General features: G+C 35.6%; 1 protein-coding gene across 5 annotated transcripts in view; it reads right to left on the reverse strand.

Annotated features, from left to right (window-relative positions):
• The window catches only part of LOC115443020, a 107,048-nt gene that overhangs the window by 75,687 nt on the left and 13,539 nt on the right, over positions 1 to 17,822 (reverse strand). For all 5 annotated transcript variants that reach the window (XR_005113032.1, XM_030168284.2, XM_030168286.2 and 2 more), the window contains exon 2: positions 3,506 to 3,532. The gene's annotated coding sequence lies outside the window, so the exon portion shown is untranslated. The remainder of the gene's footprint in view (positions 1 to 3,505; positions 3,533 to 17,822) is intronic.

A 17,822-nucleotide genomic window follows, 5' to 3' on the forward strand; every position in this document is an offset into this window, starting at 1 on the left:
CATAAATATTGTAATAAAGAAAAAAGAAAATTGTTAACTGCAAATAACATTTATTACTTTTACAGTGTGTCAGTTTAATACATAAATATAAAACAATTAAAAATATAAAAAGCTTATTCGAAGTGGTCTCCATTGGCTGCAATACAGTCCTTTAAACGATGAGGCCAGTTATCAATAGAAGCACGCACTCTTTCCATGGGAAAATTCTTCACTGCCAATCGTATAGATTGTTTTAGGGACTCCAAATTATCATGGCGTTTAGAGCAAGCTGTACTCTCTAAAACTGACCACAAATCATAATCCAGCGGATTAAGATCGGGACTAGACGACGGCCAGTCTTCAGCTCTGATGAAGTCCGAAACGTTCGATTCCAACCAAGACTGCGTGGACCGAGCTTTATGACCCGGCGCCGAGTCTTGCTGGAAGGACCATACTTGGTTATTGAACATGGTGATGTTAAGGGGCTTAACTACCTTCTCAAGAATGGTATCTTGATACACTTGTGCCGATGTTTTGATACCTTTTCACAAAAATATGGCTCAGTCACTCCTTCATAGCTAACACCCCACCAAACCATCACTGAAGTCGGATAATGTCCACGTTGCACTCTGTCGACTAATTGGGAAGCTTCCTTAGAGCTTTGAGCATAAATACGGTCATTTTGTTTGTTAAAATGTTGCTCAATTGTAAAAATTTTCTCATCCGTAAACAAAATTTTTCTGTGACCTCCCTTTGCGTACCGCTTCAGTAGTTGTTTCGATTTTACCACCCTATTCTTCTTTAAATTATCAGTTAAGAAATGGCCAGTGCGTCTCTTATAGGCTGCAAGTCCTAAGTCATCTTTTAAAATACGCGACATGGTTCTAGGTGCTATCTTCATTTCCCGAGATAAAATCTTTTGCTTTCGGACAGGATTTCTTCGAATTCTTTCCCTTACTGCTTTGACCACCTTTTTCGTACGAACACTACGTGGACGGCCAGATCTTTTCTGTCACAAACAGAGGAGGTCTCATTGTACCTATTAATAGCCCGGTACACAAACATTTTACTAATACCAAGTGTATGGAGAGTTTTAAAAATTGCATTTGGCTCCATACCTACTTTGTGTAATGCTATCACAGCGATTCGGTTCTCTTTATCACCCCACACCATTTTAATATCGCAAAATATTTTACAATGTATTGGCGCCAAAATGAGAAAACACAATGAACAATCGTATAAAAATGACAGATTCGAAATTCAAATGTAATATTTTTTTATAATTAAGTGTAACAGTATTTATGGCCAGACTAAGTATATGATACACCGTATACAATTACCATCAGTCATCATCACTTTGTCCTCAACATTAAAAGATTAATATCACAATTCCGTCAGTAACTATTTTTTAAGCTAAATTGTAGTTGTTGCATTTTTGTTTTATTTAATTTAATTCTATTTATTTTTTACTGTTTTGTTGCTCATGTTTTTTATCGTATTTTATTCTCGTTTTCTTTGAAAGTTTAAAATTATACCTTTTATTTGTTCTTAAGTTATTCATAACTTCGCATGCTGTGGTCATCTTCGATAGTAATTACATATAGCTCTATTAATTATTATGTATTGTGTATTTGTTCGTGTTTATGTACATTATGTTGATGATCCTATAAATAAATAAAGTAACAATTTCAAACGGTCCAAGTAGGGGAGACGGCAAACGAACCCATTCGGGGTTTCCACGTAAAGTTCACGTCATTTCGAACGTCTGGGTAAATATCAATTCGAATTTAGAACGGGCTTCTAAAAATACCCGCATTTGGCATTTCGACGGGAGCAACCTTCGCTGAATTCGGTAACAACTTGAACTATTGATTTAGACTGGGAACATATTTTTGGACTACGCAAATGATTTCGCGTGATGTCCTGCTTATATTACTTGGCTTCGATTTATTTTTACCGTGTTATCTCCTTTTGAATAAAACATATTTAAAAATGATATAAACGACCGTCTAGTTTTTAACCACAGTATAAATAATGACATTTTTTAAACGGACACAGCTGTGATGGTAAGTCGTAGTCAACCAATCGTACGTAGACGTCATTAATTACTGTGCATTTACCTTTTAAAGGAATAACTACGGTTATATCAGATACTAGCGACCCGCCCCGGCTTCGCACGGGTGCAATATGTCTCCACTATTTAATGGATGTTATTATACATATAAACCTTCCTCTTGAATCACTCTATCTATTAAAAAAAACCGCATCAAAATCCGTTGCGTAGTTTTATAGATTTAAGCATACAAAGGTAGGGACGGAGAAAGCGACTTTGTTTTATACTATGTAGTGATATATCATAAAATCACCATTATTTCACTTGAAACAATCTTTCTTTTTGCAAGTATGAAAAAAATACTATGAATAAAGAAACTTTTTCCAGGATATTTGAGCGTGCATTGCCTTTTGTTATAGTTCGCTAATTGCTACGCTTAATTGCGAGCGAGCATCGCACGCGAACAAAACGATTAAGCCGCGTAAAAAGCGATCAGGACCTCGTAATTGGCAACAGCGGGTGGTGGAAAAAAAATCTAGGCCTATTGTGCCATCTTCGCGTGTGCGATTGTATACAGATAATAAAAACGTGAGGTTTTTCATGATTCATGTGATCGTAATACATAAATATAAATAAAGATAGATATTTTTTTCGTTAGAAGGATCCTCGTGACTTAGAAGCAAGGCCTAGCTACCGCTGTATCAGCCGTATCAGTGATACGGGGCCCCTGAACTTTGGGGCCTAAGCGGGCTAAGCGGGCTCCCAAAAGTTCACACTGCCCTGAAGAGCCCCCAACAAATTTAGATATAGGGCCCTCTATGGCAAACTACGCTACTGCTTAGAAGTGGGATTTATTGCACTAAAATACACGATTTTGACTGGACGCCAACCTATGTGTTATCTTATTAAAGTGATGATCCTTGAAAGGCGATGAAAGCTTAGAAAAGCTAGACCGAACGCCAAAGTGGATACTAAACCATTAGATAATTAAAATATGTAGGTATGTACTTGATTATGAAACCAAAGACTCCTGACTATACTTTATAGTTTGTATGCTATTTTGTTTATGAACATATATGGCAAATTTTGTCTAGTATCGATAAAAGTCGGTATTAATATCGTATTTTTTTAAGCTTAAGAAATAGTTAAGAGATTATTAAAATAGATAAAAAAAATCATAGGGGCACGGCATTGGAACCCACCGCACCTGATGGTGAGTCAAGTGGGGTCTAATTAAATGTCGACTGATGAGAGATGATTACCCCTCGACAGTCGACACAATTATGCCGGCCTGTTGGAACCGGATATACACAGGCTGATCTCCGCACGAGACACCCTTACGTTGGTCACTATGGCGGGTTTTAACTCCTTTTGTACGGTGGTCGCTATCCGGGCGGATATAATATATTCTACCACCAGCATTTATAGCGTCTTTAACACAAACAGTGAAAATTAAATAATATTACAACTTACCCCGGTATCCTCTCCGCAAACCACCGTCTGCAAACAAAAATATCTTTATTAATTTATACACTTATATGTACAAAACGCGTCCATTGTTATTGTTTCACACAATAGTTCTGATTGTAGATAAAACAAAAATGTTTACTAAATAACGTACGGTTTAAAGGATTGCTGAGATTTCAAACAAGAGATTACATCTAACAATTGTTATACAAAGTTTACACCTATATCCCAGAGGAGCGGGCAGAAGTTCAAGTATAAAGTATAGCACGTAGTTTGCAGTGTCAATCTTCTTAGAACTGATATTCAAAATACGTTACCCCCCCCCCCTTCGTGACCATGAAGGCTGCAAAGTCTTCGAAACTTCGGGAGAAAAAATAAAATACAAAAAACCGCGATAGCATCCGAAAGTTAGTTTAATTTCAAAGTTACGTCTCATTTACCATTTTGAATCTATGTAGTATATAATTTGTAAAATGTTATAAACAATCTATAATATAATATAAACATGTGAAGGTGTGAGTTCCTTTTTATGTAATCTTCGAAGCTTCTTAACAATTTTAACACAAGAATATCATTATTCTATTTCGATTTTACCGCAGGTCGAGCCACGTGCAATAACTATTGATATGAATGCTAAGTATAAAGCAATACACGCGTTACGATTTATTATGTTTACGCAAATGTTAGACATTAAATTAAACTATTTTTCGGATTTTATCGCGGTTTTAATATTCGACCATGAAGGCTGCAAAGTCTTCGAAACTTCGGGAGAAAAAGCAAGATATTAAAACCGCGTTAAACTCCGAAAAATAGTTTAATTTTAATTTTAATACACGCGTTTTGAACAACCAATCACCGGCATACGTATTAAACTTAGAACTATATTTCTAAAAGACTCGGATATAAAGCGCACGCGTTACTTTCGTTCCGTCGTCAATTTGTTGGTGTAATAGAGCGCATCGGCCCACGTGGCATCATTTATGATTTCACGCCGCGCCCGAGTCAGATCCGACACACATTCGTACTAAACACGGATAGCTTTAACATGAAAAGAATATTGGCATACTATGCACCACTGATTCCCAAAGTGGTCCAGGCGTCCACGGGAGACTTGATGGCGGTCCATGTTGGCGTGACCAAAAATGGAGATCCGCAATTCGTAAGCGGAGCTCCACAAAAATTTATCTGAATTGATAGTAAAGTACTAAACTGTTGTTTGATTTTACCTATCAATGTAGGCAGATAATATTGATCCATCGGAACCAGCGATATCGTGGAAGGAGTCTATGAGAAAAAAATTTTTGGAAACCTCTGCTTTAGCGTATGGATTTTCTCTAGGGAGGGCAGGTGACAACAGCAAAAACGATTGCCGAATTCAGCGAAAGGCCTACACCACTCGGGACCCCTGTAAACGCAAGGCTTTTGTTACGATGGACATCTCCGCGCCGTCAAGGTACGCCCATGGAAAAAGAATGGTTCATAATGACAATTTATTGTCTTTAGAAGGTAGACGTGATTAGTGTCACCATAGTTTGCGAAACTTATGCGTTTGAGACGAAAGAATGTCTAACGCCACATCCGGTTCAATTTCAAAGTAGTCTCGCAATTGTTTTTTTATCTTTAATACCTCACAGGAACTACTAAAAAATCCGCATGTAATGAAAATTATGACATACATGGTTTTAATCTCATGACGACGAAACTATTAAACCAATGACGTCATAATTTAGTAAACACATTATTTAAAAACTGAAGGAAGACCTCCAGTACTATTTATAACAAAAAATACTTAGTCTGGCCATAAATACTGTTACACTTAATTATAAAAAAATATTACATTTGAATTTCGAATCTGTCATTTTTATACGATTGTTCATTGTGTTTTCTCATTTTGGCGCCAATACATTGTAAAATATTTTGCGATATTAAAATGGTGTGGGGTGATAAAGAGAACCGAATCGCTGTGATAGCATTACACAAAGTAGGTATGGAGCCAAATGCAATTTTTAAAACTCTCCATACACTTGGTATTAGTAAAATGTTTGTGTACCGGGCTATTAATAGGTACAATGAGACCTCCTCTGTTTGTGACAGAAAAGATCTGGCCGTCCACGTAGTGTTCGTACGAAAAAGGTGGTCAAAGCAGTAAGGGAAAGAATTCGAAGAAATCCTGTCCGAAAGCAAAAGATTTTATCTCGGGAAATGAAGATAGCACCTAGAACCATGTCGCGTATTTTAAAAGATGACTTAGGACTTGCAGCCTATAAGAGACGCACTGGCCATTTCTTAACTGATAATTTAAAGAAGAATAGGGTGGTAAAATCGAAACAACTACTGAAGCGGTACGCAAAGGGAGGTCACAGAAAAATTTTGTTTACGGATGAGAAAATTTTTACAATTGAGCAACATTTTAACAAACAAAATGACCGTATTTATGCTCAAAGCTCTAAGGAAGCTTCCCAATTAGTCGACAGAGTGCAACGTGGACATTATCCGACTTCAGTGATGGTTTGGTGGGGTGTTAGCTATGAAGGAGTGACTGAGCCATATTTTTGTGAAAAGGTATCAAAACATCGGCACAAGTGTATCAAGATACCATTCTTGAGAAGGTAGTTAAGCCCCTTAACATCACCATGTTCAATAACCAAGTATGGTCCTTCCAGCAAGACTCGGCGCCGGGTCATAAAGCTCGGTCCACGCAGTCTTGGTTGGAATCGAACGTTTCGGACTTCATCAGAGCTGAAGACTGGCCGTCGTCTAGTCCCGATCTTAATCCGCTGGATTATGATTTGTGGTCAGTTTTAGAGAGTACAGCTTGCTCTAAACGCCATGATAATTTGAGTCCCTAAAACAATCTATACGATTGGCAGTGAAGAATTTTCCCATGGAAAGAGTGCGTGCTTCTATTGATAACTGGCCTCATCGTTTAAAGGACTGTATTGCAGCCAATGGAGACCACTTCGAATAAGCTTTTTATATTTTTAATTGTTTTATATTTATGTATTAAACTGACACACTGTAAAAGTAATAAATGTTATTTGCAGTTAACAATTTTCTTTTTTCTTTATTACAATATTTATGGCAAGACTAGGTATATCAAATAAAAGCAAATTGGAATCATAATTATTATAAATTAACAGAAATAATTACTTCAAATTACTAGAAGTACATCTACAATATATACAACACTTAATAGCGAAGTAGCTATATGCTGGTCACAAAAACTGCAATCCTAGCATTCGCGACCGCCGGCGCGTGACAATTAGCGACCGCGCGGTAACCGTGTCGCGTTGCGCAATTAATTGCCGATGCCTATAAAACTATCCAAACCGCTGATTAAGCGTTAACGGTAATAATAAACCAATTAAAATAACTCATCTTTATGCACGTCGAACTATTCTGATTGGTTTACGTTATGGATCTGAAGGTAGACTGTTAAACAGAAATCGGTCACATCACGTGTGTAATGCTATAAGCAGTTTATCCATGCTCGCTTGACCTACTGAATTACACAAAAAAAAAAAAACAATATATTCTGATCCTATTGAAATGCTTACTGAAATAAGAAAAGTACGATGGGAATGGTTTACACATCGAGATACTATTTTGTGATTTTATTCCATACAAAGTATTGTTTGGTATTCCACTGCGCACGCCATTCTGAGTAATGAGGTGTTAAGTCTTATTATGTCCAGTAGGTACACTGGCTACAATGTCCTTTAAACCGAAACACAACGGTGACTACACACTGCTGCTTGGCGACAGAAATAGACCCTGTGGTGGTAGCTTCCCAGGCTTTCACATATGAGAGACCTACCGCAGTAAAATAAATACCTAATAGCGGCAACCTTAAGAGCAGACTTTAATTTGACAGCATCTCAGCTGATATGGCACTTCAGAGCAAAATCGAGTTGCATTAATACTAAGACGTCTTCGTAGCCATGGCCAAAAATAAGGTTGAGCACGTCCGATTCTTACCATAATGCGGTGATAACTGACTAAGTGATTATCCAGGTGACGCATTTATTTCCGATGCTATTATATAAAAACAAAGGGGTCTGGATAGACAACACTCATGACATGAGTCACATAGCATGCCTGTGACTTTTTAAATAGTATTTTTATTTAATTTATTGTTAATACAGCATCACGTTTTTTCTATTTTCTAGCGTAACAGGACTTATATCAATATTACTCCCGTATAGCCATGATGAAACCCATTGCCTATATTTAATAAGTTATATAAATATAAATAAAAAAGTATGCGATATTTTACTAAATTTGAAACCCCACTGTTTCTAAAATTATTCAACTTGACGAAGATCAAGAAACATTGTTAAATAATTAACTTATATTCATGATGACTGATGTTTCTAAGTTACGCGATTTTTAGACATTGAATTAAAACTGATATTTCGTATTTATATTACATTTGGCGATATATTATCAATGCTATTACATTATCACAAACCGAAATCCCAATACATAAGGTCGATAGTTGAGACAACATCCGCCCATGTTATTCGGGGCTTATAGGCTTTGCAATCGGCTTGCTAGACATAATCCTTGGTAAATGGCAAGCCTCGGCGGCGTCTGTGTGTTTTAGTTTTTTTTTTCTATTATTAGAAGAGTAATCTCGCCCTCGGTGGCGTAGATGTTTTGCGTGCGCGGTAAGACCGGTCCTGGGTTCGAATCTCGGGTTGGGCGTTTTTCTATCAGTATTAGCCGATTGTATGACGATAGGCTCGCCCCCTATAACATCACGGGAAAAAACACACATGTAAAAAAAATCGCTATAGTTGCATCTCATTATCCCGTTGCAACAGGCCGGCATAATTGTGTCGACTGGCTAGGGGTAATCCTCTCTCGACAGTCAACATTCTATTGGCCCTACTCTACTTACTATCGATGGAAACTATATAGACTCAACCTAATCCAATCCCTTAGCAACAAACAGCTAGTCGCAATCGCTTTACTGAAGACATTGTGCTGTCTCTATAGAGGCAGTCATTAAGCCATTCTACTGAGAATTGTGACCCATTTATCGAGAGCTGGATGCCGCTTAACATATATAATACAAAACTTTGATTTTTGTTCTGTGAACTGTGTTGTTTGTAATTTGTATGCATGGATTTAAAATGTTTGATAATGGATGTGCGCGAAACACCTTAATCGGTACAAAAATCCAATTTCGGAATAAAAAGTAGTTGATCACATAATCAAGCAATCTAGAGACTGCACTGTACCTGATGGTAAGCGGTATGCCGTCCAGATAGAGTATTCAATGGCAACAGGTTATCTCATACCAATCGACACAATCGAGCCGGTCTAGTGAACTGCTTCTTCACGCTACAACGGAAGAAGCCAGGATTATAGGAAGAAGGGAACGCGCGCCGGCAAATTATATTATATATGTGCCAAATTTCATGAATATCGGGTCAGCGGTTAATTCGTTTACTCCTAACAAAACTTCAAAGACATTCACAACAAACAAATTATCAAATGGCGAAATATTTTGCAGAAACTACCAACTCACATTATAGTACAATAAATTACTCGTAAAATTCATTTAATGAATAGTCTTCACAAACTTTCACATTCATTACATTACTAGAACTCAAAACAATAATTTGAAAAATACAATATGACAAAAACATCTCATGTCAGCATCCGGCATCAGTAAACCGCAAAATCGTATTTCATCGATACGGCAGCAAATACGTGATCTCGGATCAAATCTAATAAACACGTGTCATACGCGGAGGGGAAATCTCAATGTTCTGGTGAAATTATCTGGTTTATGTTACTGTAAATATAATCGTGCTCAAAGAGCTCTCTCTATCCAAACTGCACGCTAATCGTATTTGCAGAAGCTATCTATTCGAAATGCATGATATATTTAGAAAAAATATAAACTTATTTCTATAATATCTTTAACTTGTTATTTTTTTTATGATGTGCATATTAATACATAAATTTTATAAAGAAAATGCGTTTACATTTTTATTTATATCGCAATAAATACTTATGAACTATGAATTATAATAGTACAATATGCTATAACTCTAAACTATGAACATTTAAAAAAAAAACTTTGGAAAAATGCCCACAAATCGTAGAAACAAACAATATTAATTTACCAACTAATTAGATTTCTTTGATTTAAGAAGCCAATGCCGCACGAGGCCAAAAAGATGGTTTTCTAATTAAAGAGAGCTTTACAAAGCGACTTCTTTGATTTATTTCAGTTAGTACTCCAATATCACTGGAAATAGTCTCAAAATAGCTCGAAGTGTTATTCTAATTTTACCATTATCCTGACCTTATCCTAGATGAATTGGCAAAACACAACGTTGGTAATGTATTGGCTAAATGCCTAGCGTTAATTTGCCTCGAAGCTGTTGCCCGATAAATGATATAATTTCGTAGATTATAGTTACCCGACCAAGGAATCAAACCAAGATTTATGCATTACCAGCGACTTAAGCCACCAGGAGTCGAAATATCAAAAGTGTATGACATTTCGAGTACGGGGGCGAATCTGTCTGTTTGATATTGCGGGCATTCCAATCTAAGGAAAGCTTTGATAGCCGTATAGGTGAAAATGGGACTTTTTAACTCTCACCTCTACGGCTATTACGGCTATCTTATAATTTAATATGCAATTTCGAAAAGGGCACACGTCTGAAAATGTAAATAGTTCAGAAAATGGAAAGACCTTATTATTTTCTATAGGGTAAAAAAAATATTTTTGGGTTACAATTTGGGTACAATTAGCAATAAAAACTTACAGAAATTTTGTTGTTATTTGTCATTATATATACATTTCTAGACATTTTAAACTTATGAGACTTGTCCTTTTCGAAATTGCACAATCAATTAGAACGCTAGTGGCAAAAAGACGTATATGCCCCCTTAGATGAAATAAAACCCTCTGACGATAACAAAACTGCAACACATAAATAACATAAGAGGTTTATTTCGACATTCAGTCCTCACAGACCCCCGTACAGATGTTCTCTACATGTGTTCGCGACACTGAGTAATCGACTGCAATACTGAAAAAACACATGTCTTTGACACAACTGCAGATGTCCACCATATTGTGTGGTCATGATTATAACTCATTGTTGATTTAGACGTGGGGTGTTAGAGACAGAGATCTACGCCATTTTGGAGTAGGTATATTATTTTGTTTAAATATTTTCCAAATTTTATAAATATATGTATGAATTTGAAAGTAACGCTTTCACGGATTCACTACTGAACAAACTGTAATGAGATTTGGTGAGAGGTAACCAAAGACATTAAACAGTATAGCTAGTTAAGAACTCTTTGGTGGTAACCAATGAAATCAAGAAATGTTGGCTTCTTTTTTACACATTTTTCACTAACCATTAGACGGGGGCAAAAACACTAGCAAAAATTACTCTACAAAAATGAAAATCATCTCTCAACATATTTTTTATGTAAACTCCGCATTAATCTTCACTTCGACTCAGAGAATAATAATAACTAAAATCTAGTGCTTCAAACAATGAGCACTAACCAAGCGTTCATTTAGAAAGTGTAGATGACGAATTCAACTCAATGAATCAGGAAATGAGCGTCTTAGCCAAGATCTAACTGTGATAGACCCGACATCATACTAAGAACTGATTTTCGAATCCGATGAATGTTAACTATAAACTATAATACAATATGAAGAGATTAAAAATACAGTTCTATGGATAAAATAGGTTTATCGTTTGACTTATATAATATCTATAACGGATAACTAATAAATATTATGACAATTGAAAAATCAATGCAATAATGATACTGTTTCTTGCCAGAGGTTCATAAAAAAAGGACTTGATTTTTACAAAAACAAGGAAGTAAAGGTAAGTGAAGGAAGTACAGGAAGAAATAAGGCTGTATAAGAAAAAAAATACCAATACTAAGATTCAAATTCAATAACTTCATTAGTCATACTTAAACCTACAATATGATATGTATCTCCAAAATCTAGTTCAATTAACGTAAAGCGTTTAGTGACAAAGCTTAGATACTCAAATCTATATCGTTGCATCCAATACATAACGTAGAGATATTATGAGACATCTTGAGGGCCCTACAGCTCCAATTGTTGCCGAGACCTATATTGATTGATACGGCTTGTAATCGAAACATATTGTGACGGAATTTGAAGATGCAATGCAAACGTAGCAATGGTTTTGGGTGAAGCATTTGTGCTATACCAATTCATTTATTCCATGGCCAATATCACATTTGTCAATGATGTCACGTAACAAAATACATACGTACATACATAGTATCACTCCTCTATCCCATATTGGTAGACAGAGGCTATGGATTGCTACTTTGCACGATTCTGGTATACTTCTCTCTCGGTTCCTCCACTTTCATCAATCTTTTCATGTATTCCCGCCAGTTCCGGGTACTTTTGACCTGTCCTCTACTGGGGATGTCAGATATCTGGCATTCGAAGGTTCGGTGCGGACCCCTACCGGCTCTTCCATCCACATTCGCCTTATAAACCTTCTTTGTCAGTCCCTATTATCTATCCTTTCCAAATGCCCAAACCACCTTAGCATACACATCTCAATTTTAGTAACTACAACCTCTGTCACTCCACACATATCAAATAATTGAGTAATATTTGAGTTTGTCAAAAAATATTGTGAAAATCGGCGCCTGAATAGCGAAAGCCGACCCTTGATATCCCGTTACTGTAACAATTATCGTTTCTGTCATAAATAATGGCACGTCAACCAAAAAAGGTTCACCATCCCTGACCTATTCTATCAAACCGTTGTTAGTTCAGTTCGGGAGAGAACTGCGTATCAAATAGCGAAACTTCGACCTTTGATGAAATAAATTTGTAAACACAAACGCCCGTATTAATAAACGTTATTTATCTAAGGACGGAGCATTGCTGTGATAACAAGTATGTTTCTAAGCTTCGTTTATCTGACAGCTTGCTGTTTGTTCAGCTTTGTTTATCTGATAGGCAACTAGATTAAAGTTGTATCTCAATATTAACTTATCACAACAGCCCTGTGTCTACGCACTGCGAAGGCTGCCATACCGTCGGCACTGAGAAACAGACTTGTTATCACAGCAATGCTCCGTCCTTAGTTAAATGACATCTATGAATAAGGGGGAATATCTTTTTGTAACCAAAAAAAAATATAAGTCGAATCGAGAACCTCCCCTTTTTTTTAAATAGGTAAAATTATTTTGTAATTTAAAAAAATGTAGATAGCTTAAAGATACAGGGATGTACAACATCAATAAAAAAAACTCCAACATGATAAGATTTTGTGATCTGTTGAGAGCGAGCCTATTCGCATTTACGGAGCCAAATAATTCCAGAAACCACCAAAAACTCAATGACACTACCAGATCGGGATATCAAACCCGTAACCTCTCGCAGTCTCACCACAAGACCCAAGCCGCATATTAACTAAACCGGAATTAATAACAGTTTCTGTAAACAGTTTTCCAAGCTGGAAGCAGACATAATGTTCCGTCACAATCGCTTGTAAATCCAGTAATTACTGTACATATGGCTTTATAGGTTATGAGAATATCATCGGCAGACGCGTGAGAGCGTGCGTTTAGAAACTCCACTAACTATATGTTGTATGCAGTATTGTTGGCGGGTTAGGCAGAAGTGTATCAAAAACATTTTACAAGTTATAAAAAATGAGAAGCAATATTGCAAACCCCGAAAATTATTTTATTATCTAGCTTCTGATGACTTCGGTCGGCGTTAAAATCCATTGTGACTTTTTTAAAAGTAGCGTCATTTGCTCAGAGATACTCTAGTTTTCAATTAGTGAAAGAATTTTCCAAATCAGTTGAATAGTTTTTGAGTTCATACATTATAAACAAACATACAAATAATCAACAATCTTCTGTTATAATTATAACAATGTCTTAACGTAATTACGTTAAAACAAGGTTATGCTCGTAAGGTAAGCAGAGGTGAATCAGAGCCACATTTTGCCAGCTGTGATAAGTCCCATGTCATTAGCGATGAGGCTATTGAAACCCCGAAAGTTCCTATCGAATTAGTGGTTTTTCAAACAATTTTATCATATTTATATTCACTACTAACTTTTGCCTGCGGCTCCTCCCGCGTGGAAAATTTGTTCCGGGATAAAAAGTAATGTAATGTAGCTTCCTATTAGTGAAAAAAACATCAAAATCGGTTTAGTAGTTCCTGACATTAACGCATTCAAACAAACTCTTCAGCTTTTCAAACTAGTATAAATAAGTATGCAGTCTATTTCAATATGCATTGATTATTTAATGTATTAGGAGACAGCTTTACACCACATATATTTATATGTTTCTAAAATAACCAAGAGGCAGTTAAGAGTGTATTTGGAGCTCCATCGGCCGCGTTCCTTAAATAACCTCACTTGTTAGAATCAATGTTTGCCTTAAATGGTCTCTGTTTTATTTGACTAAAGAACTTAACGACGGATTTATGAGTTAATTAAGGTTTAAGATAAGCTTTTGATGATTCTTTATAATATTATCTAAGTAAAATATTTGTTTAATAACAATGCTTTTACAATACAATACAACAAATACTCGTTACTGTAATCATTTTACACAGAAAAACAATTAAAATTGATACAATTTTCTTAAATCTATACAGTCTTACTTATAAAATTGTTTTAGCGTTAAGTGGTGGTAGTCCATTGAAATGTTACATTTTTTAGGCCTTACCTTGCGTTTTTTAGAGGACGCAATTTTATTTTCTTGAAGTGTAGGGGGGGTCAGTCTAAAGCTAAAACCAAGTTTGTGGGGTCGCCACCCTTGTCCCACGGCCGCCATCTTGAAAATAGGGGTTGAAATGGTTTTTACGATGTATCTCTTAAACTATTTATCTGACAAAAAAATTATAAACATTTTTGTTGCAAATTAAATTCTCTGCAACTTTGGTCTAGTAACTTTTGTCGTAGAACTATAAATAAAAAGTTATGAGCGAAAATGTTAAGAAATTCAATGTTAAGCAATGTGCATTGCAACGTCATCAGAACGTGTGTTTATAAGGTTCATAATACTTTTTTGTACTCTCATTAATACCCAAATACCCAAGGGACCATTAGGGAACAAAAGAACATCTGCCTGCTATTATTATTATTATTTCTAACCTCTGTTATTGTAAGAATAGCTGATATTATTATGTTGAAGTTGTCGTTCAACTTATATATTTTAGTTGTGCTACATATTTCTGTACGTGCGGATGTATTTTATTCTGTTTTAATTGTGAAGACGATTTCGAATGATTTTAGACACGATTTTAACTTTAGTGAAAACTACTTTTTTTTTATTAGCATTTTGACTTTTAAAAGTCAAAATGCTAATAAATAACTTACTTACTACAACTTCAACACAATATTATCAGCTATTCTTACAATAAGAGAGGTTAGAAATAATAATAATAATAGCAGGCAGATGTTCTTTTGTTCCCTAATAGTTCCTTGGGTATTTGGGTATTAATGAGAGTACAAAAAAAGTATTATGAACCTTATAAACAAGTAAGTTATTTATTTATTATTTATTTAACCTTATAAATAAGTAAGTTATTTATTAGCATTTTGACTTTTAAAAGTCAAAATGCTAATAAATAACTTACTTACTACAACTTCAACACAATATTATCAGCTATTCTTACAATAAGAGAGGTTAGAAATAATAATAATAATAGCAGGCAGATGTTCTTTTGTTCCCTAATAGTCCCTTGGGTATTTGGGTATTAATGAGAGTACAAAAAGTATTATGAACCTTATAAACACACGTTCTGATGACGTTGCAATGGACATTGCTTAACATTGAATTTCTTAACATTTTCGCTTATAACTTTTTTATTTATAGTTCTACGACAAAAGTTACAAGAACAAAGTTGTAGAGAATTTAATTTGCAACAAAAATGTTCATACATTTTTTGTCAGATAAATAGTTTAAGAGATACATCGTAAAACCATTTCAACCCCTATTTTCAAGATGGCGGCCGTGGGACAAGGGTGGCGACCCCACAAACTTGGTTTTAGCTTTAGACTGACCCCCCCTACACTTCAAAAAAATAAAATTTCGTCCTCTAAAAAACGCAACCCCAAATGTAACTTTTCAATGGACTATGGTTAAGAATTGCTTAAATAGCGGTCAACAACATTGCCGGTTTCCTATATTAAACCTTATTAAGAGGCAAGATGGTGGGTTTTGACTTACAGCTGATCGAGTAAATGTATGTTTTAACTAAGCATAGATTTGCGATATTTTTATAAGTAAGTCTGATAGTGTATAACGGCCTCATACAAGCGATCTTTTCCACACATTCTTTACAATATAAAATTGTTATTCAGTTCAGAAATCGGTTCTATAATTTTCTCTTAAAGTGTTGTTAGCTGGTATGACAATTCTACACTTCACTTAAACGTTTTTGAAAATAGCGATGTCCATAAAAGTACCACTCAAATTGTTTGCAAATGCATTGAACAAACTACAAAATGAAGACGATACAAAACACTCGCTCGCAATGGCTATTACCGCAACATCTAATTTGTATTCCGACAAACGCTGCAAATTGTGACGTAACTTCTAATCTAGGTGACCGTGTGTATTGCTCAGTTTATGTCGATAAACACGGATTTCTTTAAGGTTGTTTTTCGATTGGCTGTCTTGTACAATAAGGCTGTCACCTACCAAACACACCTACCCGGCACATCTGAAAAATATCTCGGTACTTAGCGTTGTATTCTCGCCAATAATTAAGAACAATCTCATAATGCATTAGGCATTATGATATCAATAATCAGATACATACAAATTTTTATTACGGTAGGAGTGCAGTGCGGAGGTCATGGGTCCAATCTCCGGAGCGGGCAGTGATATTGAGTTTTTCTATTCAGTATCGGCCCGGAGTATTTAATTTGTGCCCGATATGCTGATAGGCTTTCCCCCTATCACATGGGACAGAATACACACGGCGGAAAGTGGGTGCAACAGTTGCGCCTCTGCCTACCCCATTTGAGGATAAAAGGCACGAAAGTGCCTACAAACACATTTCTCACCTATTAAATATAAATATATAATAATAGCCTTAATATACATATTTCATCATTTCATGCAAAGCTATTTTTATACAAGTTTTTGAATTAATTTTTATATTGCATTTTAACACTATAATAAAAGCTAGCTTGAAGTCATAAAAAAGGTATCGTAACGGGCCTTACGATTCTTCACGCTAATATTAAGATTAGGAGAACAATGAATATATCTTCACGGTTATACTATAGAAACGATTTTGAATCTTATATAATAGATATGAGGATGTATGGCTATTTCGGATTACAATATGGAGAATATGTATATTTCATTTCAACTGCCTGTTCACCAATATGGCATATATTGTTATAAGTTACTTATTGCATTTAGGATTTTAGTATTAGTTTTATTCGGTTTGAAAACAGGCCGGCATAATTGTGTCGACTGACGAGGGATAATCGTCTCTCTTCAGTGACATTCTATCTGTACCCTCTTCGCCCATAAGTGTAAAAATAAATCAAATCTATTTATCATGTTTATTTTAACAAATGCCTTAATATTAAAACTAGTATCTGCGAGTGGAATCTACGATCATGAATTAACAGCCGAAGTATGTCACACACGCAAGGAAGGCAAACGTCTTAATTCAAAGCTGGAGCCGCAGGCAAAATAAAATAAAAGCATGTGACGTAACAAGTAAAAAAACACAACTTTTCCAACGCGATCCTATCGAATAAAGAATAAAAAAAAAACTGGCATTGCTTTAGTCCTTGGGGGGCAGATGCTGCTTAACATCAGGCTGACCCCTTTCTCGTTTGCCTACTAAGGCAATAAAAAAAAATAAAAAAAAAACATGAATATTATCCAAAGTCTCTCAAACCAGCCAGTTGCAAAACAATTTAATACCCGCATAGTTAATAGGTGCAGATAATAAGCGGCACGTCCGTCTGTTTACATTCGACCTAGTTAACCAAACTATTTTTCAGCTAATTACCGTAAACAGTGCGTAAAGATCGCTCGTTTTAGATTAATTTTGATTAAGTTTCGTGCGTTCATAAACCTTATACACATAATGCAAAGGCAAATTACACAAATATGGTTAGAGAAAATGTTTGTCAGACCACGTATAAGGCGTTGAATGGATTTGTTTGGCATACAGATACAGCATTTGGAATATAGACTACTTATGTGTATGTTTTTTTAGATTTATGTAATTGTCCTGCAAGTTCGAATTGTGTATAAGACCGTATTTTTT

Source organism: Manduca sexta, chromosome 4 (genome assembly GCF_014839805.1).
Source record: "Manduca sexta isolate Smith_Timp_Sample1 chromosome 4, JHU_Msex_v1.0, whole genome shotgun sequence".
Taxonomy (NCBI): Eukaryota; Metazoa; Arthropoda; class Insecta; order Lepidoptera; family Sphingidae; genus Manduca; species Manduca sexta.